The sequence below is a fragment of the Lissotriton vulgaris genome, chromosome 9 (assembly GCF_964263255.1).
Source record: "Lissotriton vulgaris chromosome 9, aLisVul1.2, whole genome shotgun sequence".
Classification (NCBI taxonomy): domain Eukaryota; kingdom Metazoa; phylum Chordata; class Amphibia; order Caudata; family Salamandridae; genus Lissotriton; species Lissotriton vulgaris.
The window spans coordinates 622617149-622634724 of NC_141697.1; the positions used below are offsets into that span (position 1 = coordinate 622617149).

The following is a 17576-nucleotide window of genomic DNA, read 5'->3' on the forward strand; positions in this document are numbered from 1 at the left end:
AATGTTAGCACAGGAGGGGAAAACCATTAGCAGCCAAGGTGTTAAGCAGATGCGAGGTCTTTTAGTGCTCTGCAAGCACGAGCCTGGTATGGCCTCTGGGGCCACTTCACAGCAGGCCATGGCGACTCTCTTAAGTTGTTTCAGTAAGTAGCAAAATATTTTTGGGACTCAAATAATTTGATAAGCAGATAACCCTATGATATTCAATTGGCTAAGCTCTTCAATGACTCCTCATAAACACTTGGTTAATCTCTGCTACAGAGCACATCCGATTACAGCTCAACTCGTACTGGTTCTTCACCATACAGTGCCTTTCAAAACATGGTTGCAGCAGCCTTCAGTGTTGTCACACCGTATGACATATTTAATTAATTTGCATATTAGCACTGTAGCTCAGTTTATGGCCTTTTTAATTCTCAGTCACTGATGCATAGATTTTCAAACATGCTTTATTTACCCTTGAAAGCTTTGCAAAGGCTGGCATTGCCCTGAAACGCCAGAGGTGCCAGTGTCGATTCTGCACTTTGCGGCCTGGCATGCATAAGCAGTTTGCTGGACCATGGCAAACTCCCTGGGAGATCACTGTCAATCTACGGGTTACTCATCCCCTATTCATCGGTAGTTGTAGCGTCCTACCTAAACGGGGCCGTCTCCAATGACTACATCACACACAGATAGTAGTTATACATGCCTTTATTTTTCAGCATGTAAGCAAGACATCAACATTCTAAACCTGCATTCACTTCATTACCCTTCAACACCTATGTCACAGGTCTACAGAGTCTATCGGGAACCAAAAGAGTTCTGTCATTCTTTATTTACATAAAACAACAGTTGTCAGCCCAGTATCACCCCTGCTTAGAGTTGCCACATGACCAGTTTATTACCCGAATGACCAGTATTTTATTGTTAGACAAGTAAACAAATTAGGGAAGTGACCTAAAGCCTCTATGTTTCCCCTTATCAGTAAATAGTTAACACAGCAAATGTCAGAAAACATTTTAAAAGAGTTCTAGAGCAGCCGAAATAATTCCTGATAATCAATGTAAACAGTGCCTTGTTAGCAATAAATACAACAAAATCCTATTAAATTATTGCATCCCCGCCCTGCCTAAATCTTAAAACATGAGCAAAGAAAGGGGCAGTACTTTTCTCTGGGAAAGGTGACAACCCCTGAGCAGTGGGATGTCTAGCCGGGGCAAGGGTGGCTTGCTTACTCGTGTAACTGTGGTGCTGAAGGGAAGAATGTCGAACTCCACTCACCGTCCAAAAGGCGGGGCAGAAGCAAATCACACTCACAGTCCTCGGGGCACCACGCGTCCAACAGGAGCACCAGTACACAAGTGACACATTACCCCACGGAGCTCTGTTAGCAGAAGAGTTTCCAGTTCCGAACGGCGCATGCGCAGTAGATACTCCTGCGTGATTGGCGCCCTAGTATACCGTCCTGTACGTCACTGTTAACGCCCCACCCAGCCACAAGGCGACTGGATTGTCACAGGAGTGTATGGGTCGAGTGGTTCTCGTCAGCGCGAGCCCTGTAACCTGCACCGGTCCCGTCCACGGGGGTCTCCAGCTGCCGCAGCCGCGGACAACGATTCACTGAGCCGGACACTAGGCAGATAAATCAAGTGACGTGTCAGGGAGCGTCAACGGACGGAAAGCAGGAAGTGCACCAGGTACATTTTGCCCGAGAGGTGTGGGGCATGCCGCCGCAGTAGGGTAGGAGCCCGGGGTCCTCGACCGGCTGTGTTGCCGCACTCAGTTCCGGGGCTTACTGCATCACGAGCCAGCCAGGGTAAGGTGCGCAGGTGAGCGGAGCAATGCAGGCATAACTGCGAGGACGCCGCGGCTACTCTGTCTGCGTGTATTCTTGACAGTCCATGAGCGAGGACTTGGCTTAATTTCACTTTACGATTCCTGCTGTTCCTGGTGTGTTCACGACTAGTGTGAGCAGGGAGTACCGCGGCGCTCGGTCCCGTCGCGGCGCTCCCTCGCACCCACTGCAACGGGACGCCAGCTCTACATTCTGATTTGAGTCCTTCAGAGTGAATTGGTGTATTCGGGCCAATGCGGGTAAGAATCATTATATTCTTGTGGCAGATCATTTTCCAGCTATTTCTCGTTATCGTCCTATTGGATGCATGAGGACTGCGTGACTAGATTTAATAAATACAAGGAGAGCAGCGTGTGTTCTGTGTGTGTGCTTAAACTGCAAACTTGGCGTTCTCATAACTTCGTTACCGCAAGATCAAAGGCCGAATGAAGTGTAAATTGTGCTAGCGCAGAGTTCTGGGCCTCGCCACTGCTGTACTTTACCCTTTCTGTATTGCTTTTATATTGTGCGTTAAACGTGTTTAGCTTCCCTCTTGTTTGAAACCAGAGGCAATTCACATGCATGGCATATTGTATAAGTAACAGTATATAAATATTGCTATTAAAATCTAGAGTCCATTTGTTTTGGTGCATTCTTGGGGATCATGATTATTAAAAATGGCAATGTATGGTCATAAAATGACATCTGTAAGTTCTGGTAACCTTGTTTCTAGTAAATTATTGCACATGCAATGCTTGTATTCCTACATTTTGATCCAATGTGTCCATCACGTGGTTTGCTGAGATGGAGAAAGATGAGACGTTATGTTGAGTAGTACATTTCACTAGAAATGGAAAATGCGGTTGCTGCAATCATTTTCTGTTTTATATGATTTTACTATGTGTCTTTTTTCGCTGATGAAAAATCAGTAAATCATAGTATTGCTTTCTGACCTGTTGAAAGTTGTAATTCACTGTCTTGAGGTCTGGGGTTGCTTGTGTTCCCCTGTATAGATGGCCTGTCCTGGCAGTTCGAGCTAGAATATTCATTTTGGAGCGGAAGCAGGGCTGATTCACATTAAGCCTCTATCTAGTTTGACTTTGAGGCCAAAAATGATGGACTGAGATGCGGGGTACTGAAATTACCAGTGACTGAGATTAATTCAAGTGTTACACCAGTCACCTTCTTGTTTCCTCAGACGGTGTCTTGAGTATGGTGTCCTAAATGCAGTGGGTATACCCAGACGTGGGTCCTGGTTTTACTGTGCTATTGGAATTAAGCTGTGTCTCGCTGATATTTGCTAATTGGGCTGAAACCAGTGTGGGATTGCTTGTATTCCAATCTGGTAGTTTGGGCTGATTTTTACATTGAAACATGACCAATAATATTGTCTAGCTTAGTGGGCAAAAAACGATGGACTGGGATGCAGCCCTAAATAAATACCAGTGGAAGAGCGTATTTCAAGTCTTCCATCTATAATCTTTTTGTTTCCGGGATTGAGAGTATTCCTATGAATTGTTCATTCACATATCATTGATTAACATGACTTCTCTCCTCACCGCATGTCATGTAAGCTATTTATATTATGTTTATATCATTGAGTTTTATTTACATTTTGTGTATTGGTTTACTGGTTAGAAGAATCTAGGAGTTAAATGTATGCCATTATTTCAGTAGTTTACGCATGTTTTGTTTTTATGCTTAATGCCAAAATGTTATCATATTTGCTAGTACACAGCTGTGCTTCAAAAATATTTTACAGTGCCTCATCAGGAGGTATGTCACTCTCATTCAATAGCTAGCCATATATACCTTTTGAATTTCCTCTACATGTTTACTTATGTAGTCATCTCTACTACAGCTTGCTTATCCTGGCATGTAGTTTGTGATGTTCACCGCCTACCTCCATGTCATGGTGTACCACTTAGTTTTATATTTATTTTAGCTAATTCCTTTGTTCTGCGCTCTCAGTGTGGATTAGGAAACCTAGTTTCTAGACCGGCATGCTATTTTACTTGGGGAAGCCAAAGACACAGACATAATAACCTTTAATCCCAAAGCGGTGGTTGCAGTTGTAAACCAATAGATTGTTGTTTATTTTGTGACACCTTAGTGGTGGATGTTTTTTTAAATGTATTTATTTTTAAGCAAGCAAGGTTGTCATTGGTGTGATTTTGAAATTGGACATGTGGGTGCAGTTGCACTTTTGAAACCCTGGGTTTTCCGTGTGGTGATTATGAAACTGAAGACACAATTGATGTAGCTCTTTTCAAACCGAAGATATTGTTGCTGCAGTGCTGGCAACCATTGTGTCAAGATGATTTGCAACATGAGTTGCTGTTGGTCTGGCACCTTGAACCCTATTGCCATGCCCCAAGGTAGGATCCAAGAACCAATCTTTTTTTTTTTTTTTTCCATGTAAAATGCACAACTTAACACCCTCTGCCGAGATGTCAATGCTTCAGCCTGTCATTGCTTTCTAGCCAATTCCCAAGCTGCAGGCCTAGCAATCATGTGGTTCCTTGTTGTGTGACATCAGCAACTCACTGCTTTTTAGCCAAAAGTATTTTGCATTCTGGACTTGTATTTCATTTGTCCTATTCTTAGTAGCGGCCCATACATCCCATCATATAAAATGAAGTTGGTTACAACGCATGGTTCTCGTGAGTAAGGCTATGAGACCCTGAAGCCATGTTCCGCAAAACCTCAGAATTTAAAATAATACAGGGAAAGAGCTGACTACTCCACCCACTCCTTCCCACTTTTCTTTTAGAGTGCCCGTATCAGTCCGGCAACCTAGGGTTTGTACACATTGATGCCACCATGCTCAAGTTGTCGTTGGCGGCTGTGAAGTGTCCGACTTTTAGAAAACCATAATGGGATTGTCCCGAGTTTAGAATGTAGATGCCCTGCCACACATGTGCTTTGCAAATAAACATCTCCCTGTGGCAGTGTTTCATCTTCTCGTTCACAATCTTCGCTCCCTTGTAGTTTGACATTTCTGTGTGTATTTGGTTAATTTATTATTAGTCACCATTGTTGTTTTGTTATTTGACATTATTCTTTGGGGTTGCGGAAGATTAAGACACCTGCAGGGACTTTAAAAATAATACTCTTCATAAAAAGAGTTTTTGTTTTGCCAAGTTATTCACCTAAAGTTTGACAGGCCGCTTTTTTCAATGTCTCTATCACTGGGCATTTTTGTGTCTTCTCGGTAAGGAACACCACTCATGTCTGAGTGAGCTTGAGGGTACAAACACATAGAAACTTGTTAATGTTTCTGTTTACATTTCGGGATTTTTTTCATGCAACTAGAGAGACCATATTAACTTAGCCTTAAATCAAAAGTAGTTAAATCCTCTCCTGCGGACCTACCCCCCCCCCCCCCCCCCTCAATTAAGCTGTGAGGTGGGCAGTAGTAGAGGTGCTTCATGTCAGATAAACAAACTAACTCAGACAACCGTGAGTGCTACTTGTAGTTCCCATAGGTATCCGCTTTCAAGTTGCATCTTTGACTGTATAAACGCATACTACAGACAGTTCACATTTGCATTGTTCCTCTGGGAATCTATTTTTGAGCTTCATCTGCAGCCAGTGCTTTCCTTGCCCCGTGTCCTGCATAAGCTCCATTTTGGCTGCAGGCAGGAGAGCTTGTCAGGCAGACTGAGCTGAGAATTTTCACATGCAGCAACTCCGTGTCAAAATGCATTATCATCTGCCACATCATCGTCCAAGGGAAAACCGGCGATTTGAAAATTGGGCAGTTGGATCAATTGTTCACGACATGTGCCGGGACTAATTCGGTGTGGCTTGTGTTACATTTCCCATTGCTTTCAGAATGAAGCATATGTACATGTGAAATATGCAGTGCTAAGGACTACAGCTCGCTCTGTGGAAAGTATCCAAGTAACTGTCCGGAGCCCCTGCCTGTAAAACAAATGTCTTTTCCACATTTATCAGCTATTTTTAGTCGGCGAAGACCTCAGCGCTGGATGCTTTAGAAGCAGATTTCCTCGAAGAACAGGTGCCGTTTGTTAATGGAGTACGACACGAACACTAGCAATCTTGTTGACAGGAAAATGTTTACCTACTTTGTATCCTTTGTTTTACCCACAACTTTAACGCTTTGCAGTACACATTCATTATTTTGGAGACTAAAAGCTATTCAAGATCCAGTCCGTTTGACTAAAGCCGTGTATACATCTGGCCTTTTACTGCCTTACAATAAGACACGTTGCACTTAAATTGTCAGAACTTATGTCTTTGAGTCTCATTGAACCGAAAATCTATATCAACTAAACGCTTTTTATTAGTAACCCATTTTTCATTGGTACCTCTTTATTAACCCTCCCAAGGGCGTTTGTGAAAATAGAATTGGCTCTGTGAGAAGCCAACTGTGAACAACAAAAGCAGGGCAGACAAAAAAAGAGCAAAGAGAAACCTTGGTCCCTTGCCTGGAGGTGCTGGCTGCATGTCTGAGGAACAGCTGCAGTCTGAATAATGGGGGCTCAGCCGCATAAGCTAGCAGCAGGATTTATAGTATTAGAGCACAGAGCAGTCAGATGCAGACTTAATAACCCCCTTTGTCTCCGCTGACAGATAAGTGCACGTTAAACTTTGAAAACAAAGAACTTTGACTTCTGCAAGTTCAACTGGGAGCAAACACAGAATGTGCTCGTTTTAGCTTGGTCACTGTTTCCCTCGGTGGTCTGCCGCAAAACTGGATTCCAGTGTTTTATCCGGATTGTTGTCATTGCGAACGAAAGCATGTTCAGCGGTTGAAAAGCCAGCCTGTCCACGACGAAAAAGTCTAGCTTCATTTGGTTGTAATTGAGATATCTGTGTCAGTCAGACTTGTACTTCTCTATCAGCTCTCATTGTTCGTGATTTCTATCTGAGGCCGAGAGGTGGTGAAACGAGCCAGCAGGTCACTAAATTATGGTCCAAAACTTGTCTCTGCATTCCCTCGTGCATGAAGTAGATTTAAAATGGTGCCAAAGGCAGGCCTCCTAGTAAAAACTATTTTTTGAGGAAGCATGCGTGGTAAAGAATGCTGCAGTTTTTCTTCTGCCTTTGTTAAGAATTATCTGGTGAATAACGCAATAGGGCCAATGATTCAACTACAAAATGACATCTTTGTTATTTTTACGACAGGCACATTGCTTGCTCCAATGTGGGCTGCGCTTGAAAACAGCTAAGCGTGAGCATTATTGGAGTAGCTGATGTACAGTCATTGGTGGTGTGGTCGCTCTTACCGGTTTCATGCCTCTCACTCATAAACATAACCCCACTAAGCCTTTTTTTCGGCCCAGAATCCAGTCTGCTGTTATTACATTTCTCTCAGGGTCCTGTTTGTGAGTCGCAGGAAGGAAGTGTCATCCCTGCAGGGTAACTATTACCAGCTACTGCCGTGATCCCGACGGCGAACAATGCACATGACTCAAAAGATCCTTTTACAAAGCCAGTTAAAGGCGAGCTTTTGAAGTAGACGCCGCGCTTTCAGGATCAGTTACATGAGGGTTTCATGCCCTTCCACTCTCTAGCAAACCGTGTACCCCTGGTCTGTTTTTTTTTCATTGTTTGCTAACACAAACACACAACTGTTTTCCACATCGTCACCAGTGGTGGTACAGTTGTAGAAACGATTTTTTCTTGTTTACTTGATAAGATAAAGAAACATAGACTAAGATTAAAGCGCTGTAGTAGCAGAAAGCCTGTATCAGAGTTAAGGCTTGTCTGTCTACCCTTTCGTACAGGTACATTAATGAGAATGCAAGCATATTCATCCACGTTCGATAAACCGACGCTGATCACGGAGAGCATGCTCTAACAGCAAGAGTTAAGATAGGCTGGCGCAATATTAATTACGCCGGCGACATTCGCGATGTTTATTACATTTCACACTAGGCAGTTTTGAGTTTTTTTTCTTTTAGCGTAGAATGATTGCAACGTACAGACGAGTTCACCCAAAATATCTTGACGAAACAGTCCTGTGCTAGTATATTTCGAGAGCAACCGTGCCTTTAAAAAAAATGGAATGAGAGATGCTGGCTTACCACATTGTGCTTTGAAAGTCTAACGTTGCCTCAGTTTCGCACACCCTTGGTTGAGTAGATGGGGCAGACTGTATTGGTGAGGTTATATGTTTAACCTACTAGCTAATACTTTACGAGTTTGTAAAATGTCCCAAACTTTAATTTGATTCGCTGCTGATTTAATGCAAGTGTTATTGTTGACATGGGAATGTCCCCTTCATTGGTATATAGGCATGTCTTCCAGCCCTCCGTGTCCAACTGAATGTGAACCCAGTATCCTGAATTGAGTTTTAGCTCCACTGTCACACTAATCTAGTATGGTTGTGGAGGCTTAGTTCAGTGATTGAAAAAGCGCAGTCCAGGGCTTGTCCCGTGACCTAGAGGGGTACACCAAGAGTGCCCTCATAGTTGACGGCGGACTACTGTGCCTATCCCTTAACCATAACGTGGCACTGAGTGTATCACGTTATGTCCATCTTTAGTGCGACCAGACTTTTTGCGTCTTTCATATAAATACCCATTGTGAACATACGGTAGGGTTACAGACAACCAGTTGCTTAACTTCGTCATACAAATTTCCTTTATTCTTATCCGTAGCCTTATTTGTTTTTTATGCTACTTTTTAGCATCCCAATCACCTTCACCAAGCTGGACATGTTCCCCCATCCCTGTCATGCAACTTTGCCATCTATTTTGAGAAGTAAAGTTCTACACGTTTGTGCGTACACCAACTAGTCTCCTTCAGTAATCAAAAGTACATCACTCCCCTAAATACCCTTTGTAACCCTGATTAATTTCACTACTCCAGTGCTTCAACTTCACTCTTTCTTCACATCAATGGTCAAATTCCAGTTTCCCTTACACGTCTTCATTCCACCTAGGCTTAATGTTGGTACAGCTTACAAACCTATATGTGTTTAAATGCTCAATTGACACATTGTATTGTCTTGAGTTCTTAGCTAGATATGTACATATAGATGTGGACAATACCCACAAATAGTACTGAGTACGTAAGTGCCAACTGAGCACATTCCTTGAATGAAGTTAATATTCCCATCAAGATCACATGGCCAGTAGATGGTGCCAATATTTCACAGGATGGTTGATTCCAGACTCAACTAGAAATGTCCCTATCTTCTTTGTTGTAAAGTCACTATTATTGTTGCTCACTAATGATGCAGTATATCCTTCCTTGATGAAAACACCCAACATCTCTCTTTTGTCATTGACATATTAATTATGGGGTCTTCCTCTCGTCTGCTTGTGAATGTTGCTGGGTTTAGGAAGTTGGTTTCACTCATTTCAGGAGAACAGTTCCCAGGTATTGTGGATGGGTGGATTTGTTTAGTCTCCCATACATGAGCTACTTCAATGACTCTGCATGTATGTGGTGTTTTTCCGACTTGCATTATGAGTATAGTGTGATTGGTGTATGTTCGATGTGTATGTGTCCATGTGCTGTGTGGATAGTGTATTCTGAGGACACCGCTATTGCAACACCTTACAGGCTACCCTCAATGTTGTTGCCTTTGTGAAATGACATGTTACATTCCCCCTGCACATCTTGCAGCCATTCTGGAAAGGAGTAGTGAATCCGCATAAACTTCCTGCGCGATCAGGCTCCTGTTGAAGAACAAAGAAGTTTCCACAAAAGATTCAACCTTCTGCGAAGCTCTGCCTACAGAGCTGCCAACCGATAGGCTACCCATACTCTATATCTTACCCAGCACAATTCTCAAGGCTATAGGTGGACTTCCCCGTTTGTCCAGCTTTGTCCACTATCTGTACACCATAGAGGGCAAATTCAGTAAGTCTGAACGTTTGTCCTGGAGTCATCACGTTCTTAAAATTATTTGGTGCTAGGAAAATGTGCTATTCGATCAGCTGCAACCTTTGCTATAACCTCTCTGAACCACTAGGAACTTACTCACTAGGACCAAATCTTTGTATTTATCTGGACCTAGCGAGAAGCTGTGCAGTTTTGTGTGGGGGGGGGACCTCTGACATTGAATAGTAATTGTGAACTTTGTTTTGCTTACAAGCTTGGAACAGACCTAGTTTTCGGGCAGATTAACAGGTGTCCGCATTCTAACCCACTGTAGCAGATTTGATACATTTTTAGCATTCTGCAAAAACCTCTGTTATTGAGAACTACTGCCCAAATTTAAATAATTGAGGCAGTATTTCCAGAGTTTATAGAGGGTTGTCAATCTCCGGGCCTTAGTGTATCATTGTTCTTTAGTTCAAAAGTTATTTTCATTATAGAGTTTTGGTGCATAAGTGGTAGAAAAGGATTTTCTAGGTCCTTCTGTTTTTTTTGTGTGTTGTTCATTTTAAGTCTTCAACTTTACCTGCATGCAACTAAACGTCTACCAAATGTAAAGATCTGACTATACAGTGTCACAGTGCATCAGAGTTATTATCTACTTTCACCTTCAGGGGTAACTTAAGCCTTTATTGCCTGAACTACCTTTGAGCAATCCCGCTTGCTGGACCAATTCCAATTAGGCTTCCGTCAGGGGCATACCACGAAATTTGCTCTAACTCACATTCTTGACGATGTCCTGCAAATGCTAGATTCAAATGCCTTTTGATCCTCCTTGACATATCGTCAGCTTTTGATACAGTCAAACATGATCCCCTTCTTAAGCTACTGGAGCACAGGATAGGGCTGTCAGGGACTGTACTAAATTGGTTCTCATTCACATTAGAACACAAAGACTTAAGGTGAATCAGGCTCTGTCAATTCCCGCTCTGCTCACTCTCGGGGTCCTACAGAGGTCTACACTCTAACCCACCTGTTTCAACTTGCTCACGGAGCCTCTAACTGAAATCTTGAAATTGTTCAACATTCATTACCACATGTATGCTGATGACACTCAATTGTACCTGAATGTCTCCTTCCCGGAGGACATTAGGTCCCTCAATTCAACTCTTCAGGAAACACAAAGCTGGTTGACTCAATCACTTGAAACTAAACGCCCTCAAAACAGAATTTCTCCTTATCGCCCTTGCCAGTCACTCCTCAGACATCTAAAAATGGATGCATCAACTCACAGCTCTCAACTGCACTCCAAAACATCATTGATTCCGCAAGCTCTCTGGGAATAATGCTAGACAAACATCTGAACATACAAAAGCACATCAGTGCTCTCACCAAAGGTGCAAGCCTCCAACTGAGAGTCTTGAGGAAAATAAAACCGTTCCTACCCCATAACAACTTCAAAATCGCGGTGCAGACCCTAGTGATTTCTAAACTGGATTATGGTAGTGCTAACCTCTGCAGGCCTTCCTAGAGTTAAGACTGAACCACTGAGGGCCTCTCTCAACTCTGATGCAAGGTTCATTACAGGCTCCAAATGCTATCATCACATCACTCCTGAGCTGAAATCTGTTAAATGGCTCCCGTATGAAGCAATGGTTCATCTGACAATTGCATGCATGACGCATAAAGCTTTACCCTTCAACACCCCAATCTATCTTGCACAAAAACGTGAGCTTTCTGTGGGCTCTCGTTCCTCTAGAGCATGGGTACTCACAAACTTTCTCTAGGGGGCCAAATATACAGTGTGGTTTGTGTCCGAGGGCCGCACCAGTGAGGGCGGGGTCAGTGGGGAAGGGGGCGGGGCTAAAAGCTGTGACCATGATGTTGAACACAGGTTTCCGCAGCGGACGCCTTTGTCCACTGAGCTACCAGACCCGGCATACACACATCTCTTTTTCTCTTTCTTTCTCTCTCTCGCTTTTTCTCTTTCTCTCTTGATCGCTCTCTCCCTCTCTGTCTCCCTCCCTCCCTCTGTCTCCTTCCCTCTGTCTCCCTCCCTCTGTCTCCCTCCGTCACCCACCCTCCGTCACCCTCCCTCCGTCTCCCTCTCTCTGTCTCTCTCCCTCTCTCTGTCTCTCTCCTCCCTCTGTCTGTCTCTCTCCCTCTGTCTGTCGCCCTCCCTCTATCTGCGTCCCTGTTTCCCTCCCTCAGTCTCCCTCTCTCCATCTCCGTCCCTGTGTCTCCCTCCCTCTGTCACGCTCCCTCTGTCACGCTCCCTCTGTCACCCTCTGTCTGTCTCCCTCTGTCTCCGTCCCTCTCCCTTTCTCTGTCTCCCTCCCTCCATCTCCGTCCCTATGTCTCCCTCCCTCTGTCACCCCACTCCCTCTGTCTCCCTCCCACTCTGTCTCCCTCCCTCCCTCCCTCTGCCTCCCTCCCTCTGCCTCCCTCCCTCTGTCACCCTCCCTCCCTCTGTCTACCTCCCTCCCTCTGTCTACCTCCCTCCCTCTGTCTACCTCCCTCCCTCTGTCTCCCTCCGTCTGGGACATGCCGCCTCACAACGCCTACCCTGTCGTCCTCCTGTGCTCTGTGTTGGTTCCAAGGCTTGTGATGTCACTGAGCACCAGGCAGGGGGTGCACAGCTCTGGGTCTCAGCTGAACTGGCGTGTGTCCACTGCGCACCCTGGTCCCGCCTGTGTGTTGTTGGTCTAGTGGGGGTAGGTAGCAACCCCCTCCTCCTCACTCCTCAGGTTGCTGGTGTGGCCCCTTCCCATGCTTCACAGGTACGAGCGATGAATCACTGCCTTTATGCCCCCAGGCCGCCTATTCTCAGGCTATTGCTATATTGACTAAGTGAAGCTCGACGAGGATTGGCAAGGTTGCAATGTATGTAACTAGTCTTTACAGGGCCCCTTGGCCTTTTGCGTGCAAGGCAGCCTTATTTCCTAGCTCACGGTAATGTTTGAGAGGTTCCCGTGCTCTTTTGTACAGCTAAGCTTGGCCCACTGTATGCAGTATGCTGCTTTAGAGGAGGACACGCCACTCAGATGCAGGGAGCACTCGTGTTGGGCTGGGACATCCCCCGTATTTTATGCCTCCTTCTGTTGCACAACAAGGAGGGATCCCGCTGCGCTCGCACAAATCACACTGTGCCGTCCAGCTCCCCGGAGTGCAGCCGCGAGCTGAGCTCTCTGGCCAGGAATTGCTTCGGAACCACTCTCCTCCCTGCACTATCCTCCGTGCTCACTGGTCTTGGGGGGTGGGGGGGTGGGGGGGGGGCAGCCTAGAGCTCCATATTCTCCCCCGACCCTCGCTTCTTACACAGCATCACGAAGCAGCACAGAGGACTGGGCCACCTCACCAGCCAGCAGGGGGTCTGGATCTGCATCGTACAGTCCTCTGACTTCTCGGGCGATCTTCTCCCGAAGGACCCCTCCTACCAGCCGCTCCTGGGTCGGACTCCCACTGGGTTCCCCATGACCCTGAGTGCCTGCCGGGCATTGCCTTCAGCAATTGCAGCAGCTCCGCCCAGTTCGTTTTCGGCCGCCTGCATCACACACACAGCCGCACCCGAGCACTCCACAGGTATTTAAAACACCATTAGCTTGTTAATGGGACTGTGCACCTTTTCCTAGGCCCCTGCAGCTCCGCTCTAACACTGGAATCGGCCGGCGCGCAGCAGAGTCTCTCAGACTTGCGCTGCGGAAACCATCCGTGTTTAAAGACACTCTAAAAAAAATTCTAAAACACGGGTACTATGTCTGCAAGGTCCGGGGGCCGCCAGAGATGGCTTGCCGGGCCGCCACTGGCCCACGGGCCGTACTAAGAGTACCCGTGCTCTAGAGGCTCTAGCACCTTACTGCTCAAGCCATCAAAATTCCATAAAAAGAAAACTTACAAAAGAGCATTTTGGGGTATTACACCAAGAATTTGGAATGCCTTGCCACCTGAAATAAGACTTAATAACTCCACGGCTTCCTTCAAACAGGAAGTCAAAGAGTTACTGATGAAGACATTTTTGGGCTAGCTCCCAATCCTCTTAAGATGCATTGGCTTTCTTTTGTTCCCTTTAGATCTGTTATGTTTATCATGATCTGTTATGTTTGTTTTCTTTTCGGATTGTATTCTGAATACCACGCGGAGTTCCCACTGAACTGCCAGGATGTAAAGCGTTCTGTTACCCATAGGTGGTCTTGTTCGCGCTATATAAAACTTTTTAAATAAACTATCCTTTAAGAGTCAAGTATATGAAATGAGAAACTTGGTTATCTAATTGGGATGCAATTGTACCTGAGGCTCCAGGACACGAGTGGTAAAGGACTGTGTCAAACACAAGTACTACCCATGCTGACTTAACCAGGACCTACAGAAAAGGCATCAGACGTACCACAATTGTCTTAACCATTTTTTAGACTTTGTAACTACTGATGACCTTGACCTGATCTAGTTATCCATTCCATGTTATGCTTACGACAAGCAGATTTTTATTCTTGTTTTGTATTGGGGACCAGATATCTGCTGCGTTGTGGGCCATGGCGAATCTAGAAACCTAGGTAAAAGCGGGATGGCAGGAAGACTGTACATTTGTGTTTTCTATTGCATCAAAACATCTGTTAAAGAAATACTGACTCAATCCCTCTCCCGGATTAAACTAACTCTTCATGTTGGTTGTGCTGGTTAAGTAGACGTTTTCAGAATGTTATGGGTACTTATGGATTTCGAAATCAGTCTGGCACTGCAAATAGTATCAGTGGCGAAACCCACTTCATTTTGGCGTATAAAAAACTTGAAAAAATCCTTCATATTCCAACAAAATGAGTTCTCAGGTAGTGGCAAGACCATGGTAAACGTCTGCCTGGAATACAAGAATGTGTGATGTTAAATATTTGATCTTCATAGGTGTCCACTTGTTGCCTTACAAATTCGGAATCCAAGAGCTATGTTCCCAAATGTTGGCTCCCATAAACGGGAGTCTAGTTGCACATCTTTGGTAATTTAGTCCAGTATGCCACTGCAAAAAGGTGTCTCATACCTCCTTTATGGCGTGCTTCATTCTCAACCCCGACTGAATCACGTTTTTAAGTGCCTTTGAGATGAGATTCAGCCATTCACAGTGCATTTTGGGGACGCTTGTCTTCCAGTGTCTGTCAATGATAGTGACAATGACATCTGTTTCTATATCCAGTCATAGGTTCTAATTCCCTGCTGCTCAAGTCGTCTCCAAAGAGTAGCCAATGTGTTTTTTTTATTCATGGTTATGCATTAAGTGGAATAAAAAATGTTAAACATTTGTCAGCTTTGCTCTGTAAGTTGTTTGATAGTTTGACCTCTATTCTGGAAGAGTATGAATATTACCTGACCAGTTGTTTGCATGTTCTTTGGGCCTGTTCGTAGCGGGTTAGCCTGATGTTTGTTCCTATGAGTCACTCAACTATTTTTTATTTATTTATCTCCCTCTTTAATATTCTTTTTATGTTTTAATTATTATTACTATTATTACTATGTCATGCTATCAGTTTTCTTCTAGCTGCTGGTATGCCAAGCTTGTTGTCTTTTTAGCGTTTGCAAGGTTACTGTATTTTTTCATTTATTATTCCCTTTACTACAGTGTTAAGTTTTTGAGTATGTGGCTTCCTTGTGCCATCATGTTCCATTCATACATCTGTTTCTGATGGGAAGAATCAATTACTTTGTGTGTGTGTGTGTGTTCTAGAAATCAATAAACATAAATGTGCTTCCTTCCAGTTCCTTAGGTCATCTCCTAGCAGTGTGCTGGCACTGTCCTTTTAACAGAACATTCATATGTTTCTTTTAAGCTGCTTTTCGAATCGCATACTACATCAGAGCCACCTTGGAATTAAACTCGTACTCTTTCAGTATTCTTTTATTTTCCTGAGGCAGACTGGGCCGAAAGCCTGATCTCCAAATCCCCTGCCCAAATTGCCATGAAATCAGGATGAACGGCATCCTCAAACTGCAATGTGCTCTTTCCACCTTGATGGTACTTGTATGCTTCAGACTTGGATTTAGAGCATTGTAGCAGTAAGCCGAAGTTGTCAGACCTGTGATGCTATTTATGATTATTTACAGGAGCTAATGTTATTTGAAGAGACAGCCTTGAAGTTTTTTCTGAGTTCCGCAAGTGTCAAAGACATTATGTTGATGGGTATAGTGTTCCTGAAGTGATAATTTTTTGAGTCAGAATACAAAGGTTCTATTTCTGATGGACTTATACATTATGGAACTAGTGTTTACGGTGAGGTGGGCTTGATTGGGGAGCTGATGGGGTCCTTCAGTCATGGATTGATGAGCTCATACTTATTCGGACCTTTGAGATGGAACATGTAGGGGGCTTTTCTTGGGTGCCATTATGTCAAGCTATTAAGCTGTACCAATGTACAGTTTAACAGCCCAACATAGTGACACTTCAAGACAATACAGACCGTGCTTCTCTCATACTCAGTCCAGATGAGCGAAGCACGGGCTGTATTGTCTAGAAGTCTGTGTTTGGTAGGGTGGGCTTCACCAATTTTCCGAAACTAGAGTTGACACCACCTGTCTTGGTTTTTTTTTCCTGTGAATTATTATTTGAAGCAGAGTTGTGTTGACATTGAATCAACGTGATTTTGTACTGGATATCAGTTGAGAGTGAAGTAGTTTACGTTCATTGCAGAAAGCTAAGCTTGAATTTAATAATGCTCGATTCTGTTGCAGAAAGGAGGAGCTATTTCTTAGTCGAGATCTGGACGGATGGATACACAAAGCTTATGTTTTTTTTACATGCCCCACTACTGGGGATCACAGTTATAATGACATAGACTTAATGTCTTCCTAAAATGCCTTAAACTATGGTTTCTAGCTCGCAAGGCTCTCTTATGGAATATTCCTGAATGTTTCCTTCAGATACTTTTATTAACCAACATTATGAGGATGAACGCGGCTCCAGATAGTGTGAAAATCTCTTAAAAACGAAACTCTACTTGATAGGTTTCAGTAGTCTCATGAACCTGTCAAGCTTATTATTACCCCACCACAGTGTTTGTCTAGGCTTGGAAAGGATTCCAAATATAATATAATATTATATATCAAAACCCCAGTAATATCTTTCACTTCATAAGAGGTGGTTCCTTGAAGGACGGTGGAACCGACAGGATTGGCATCAAAGAAGCTAAATAATACTGAGAAGAGTCCTAGTAGCAAGTAGTGATAACATATATCTTTAAAGCTGGAGGCTAAATAGTACCTACATTTCGTACAAAAAATGTATGTATTTATATAGCTTTACTACTTGTAAGTGCTTAGGCTCTGTTTTCCATGTTTTAAGAAGCACTAAGGCTTGATTTCCAAGTCTTGCTTTTAATGTTGTCTCCAAAGTTCTTTGTCCCACTGGAATGATACGATTCTGCTTTTTGTTAAGTGTGTAGACACCTGCAGCATTGATTCCTGATGAGTCTGCCGCTTGTGGCGTGTTAATGTAGTTAGTCTTCTTTTATGGGTGTACCCTGCATTTTGAACTAGTCTGTTGCAAAGTGTGATGCTTGCATGGCGCCTTGAGGTACTATTAAGTGAGTGAATGAACAGTTCTTTTCCTTGACTGGTGCCATTACCTATCTTTTGAGGGGAAAAGTGAAGGGTGCAGGGTTTATTGTGAGTCTTCTTTTTATTACCCCTTTAGCATATGGAATGTGTAGTCAGAGTGGCTGTGGAAGATACATTCCTGCTACCGATTTATTTTTGTATTGCCTCTTACCGATCACGTAAGCACTCCGACGATTCGACAAATGGGAAACCATAACCTGAGGAATGTTGTTGGATAAGTCATTTCTATGCTGTATTTGTCAAATGCCATGGCAGGCACTGGTAAGGAGGTTGTGTGCTGGTTGGATCTGCAGTATGTCAGGTGCTGTGGGAGCTTTTATGTTATGTATTTGCAAAGTATACTATCACTAGCAAAGGTATCCTG

The 17576-nt window shown here is 44.0% G+C and overlaps 1 protein-coding gene across 2 annotated transcripts in view; it reads left to right on the plus strand.

The window, feature by feature from the left end:
• Window positions 1-1444: 1444 nt before the first annotated feature.
• The window catches only part of SIPA1L3 (signal induced proliferation associated 1 like 3), a 714921-nt gene continuing 698789 nt past the window's right edge, over window positions 1445-17576 (plus strand). Inside the window, exon 1 of one of the 2 annotated variants that reach the window (XM_086938267.1) lies at window positions 1445-2076. The gene's annotated coding sequence lies outside the window, so the exon portion shown is untranslated. The remainder of the gene's footprint in view (window positions 2077-17576) is intronic. The other variant, XM_086938268.1, reaches the window with a different exon arrangement.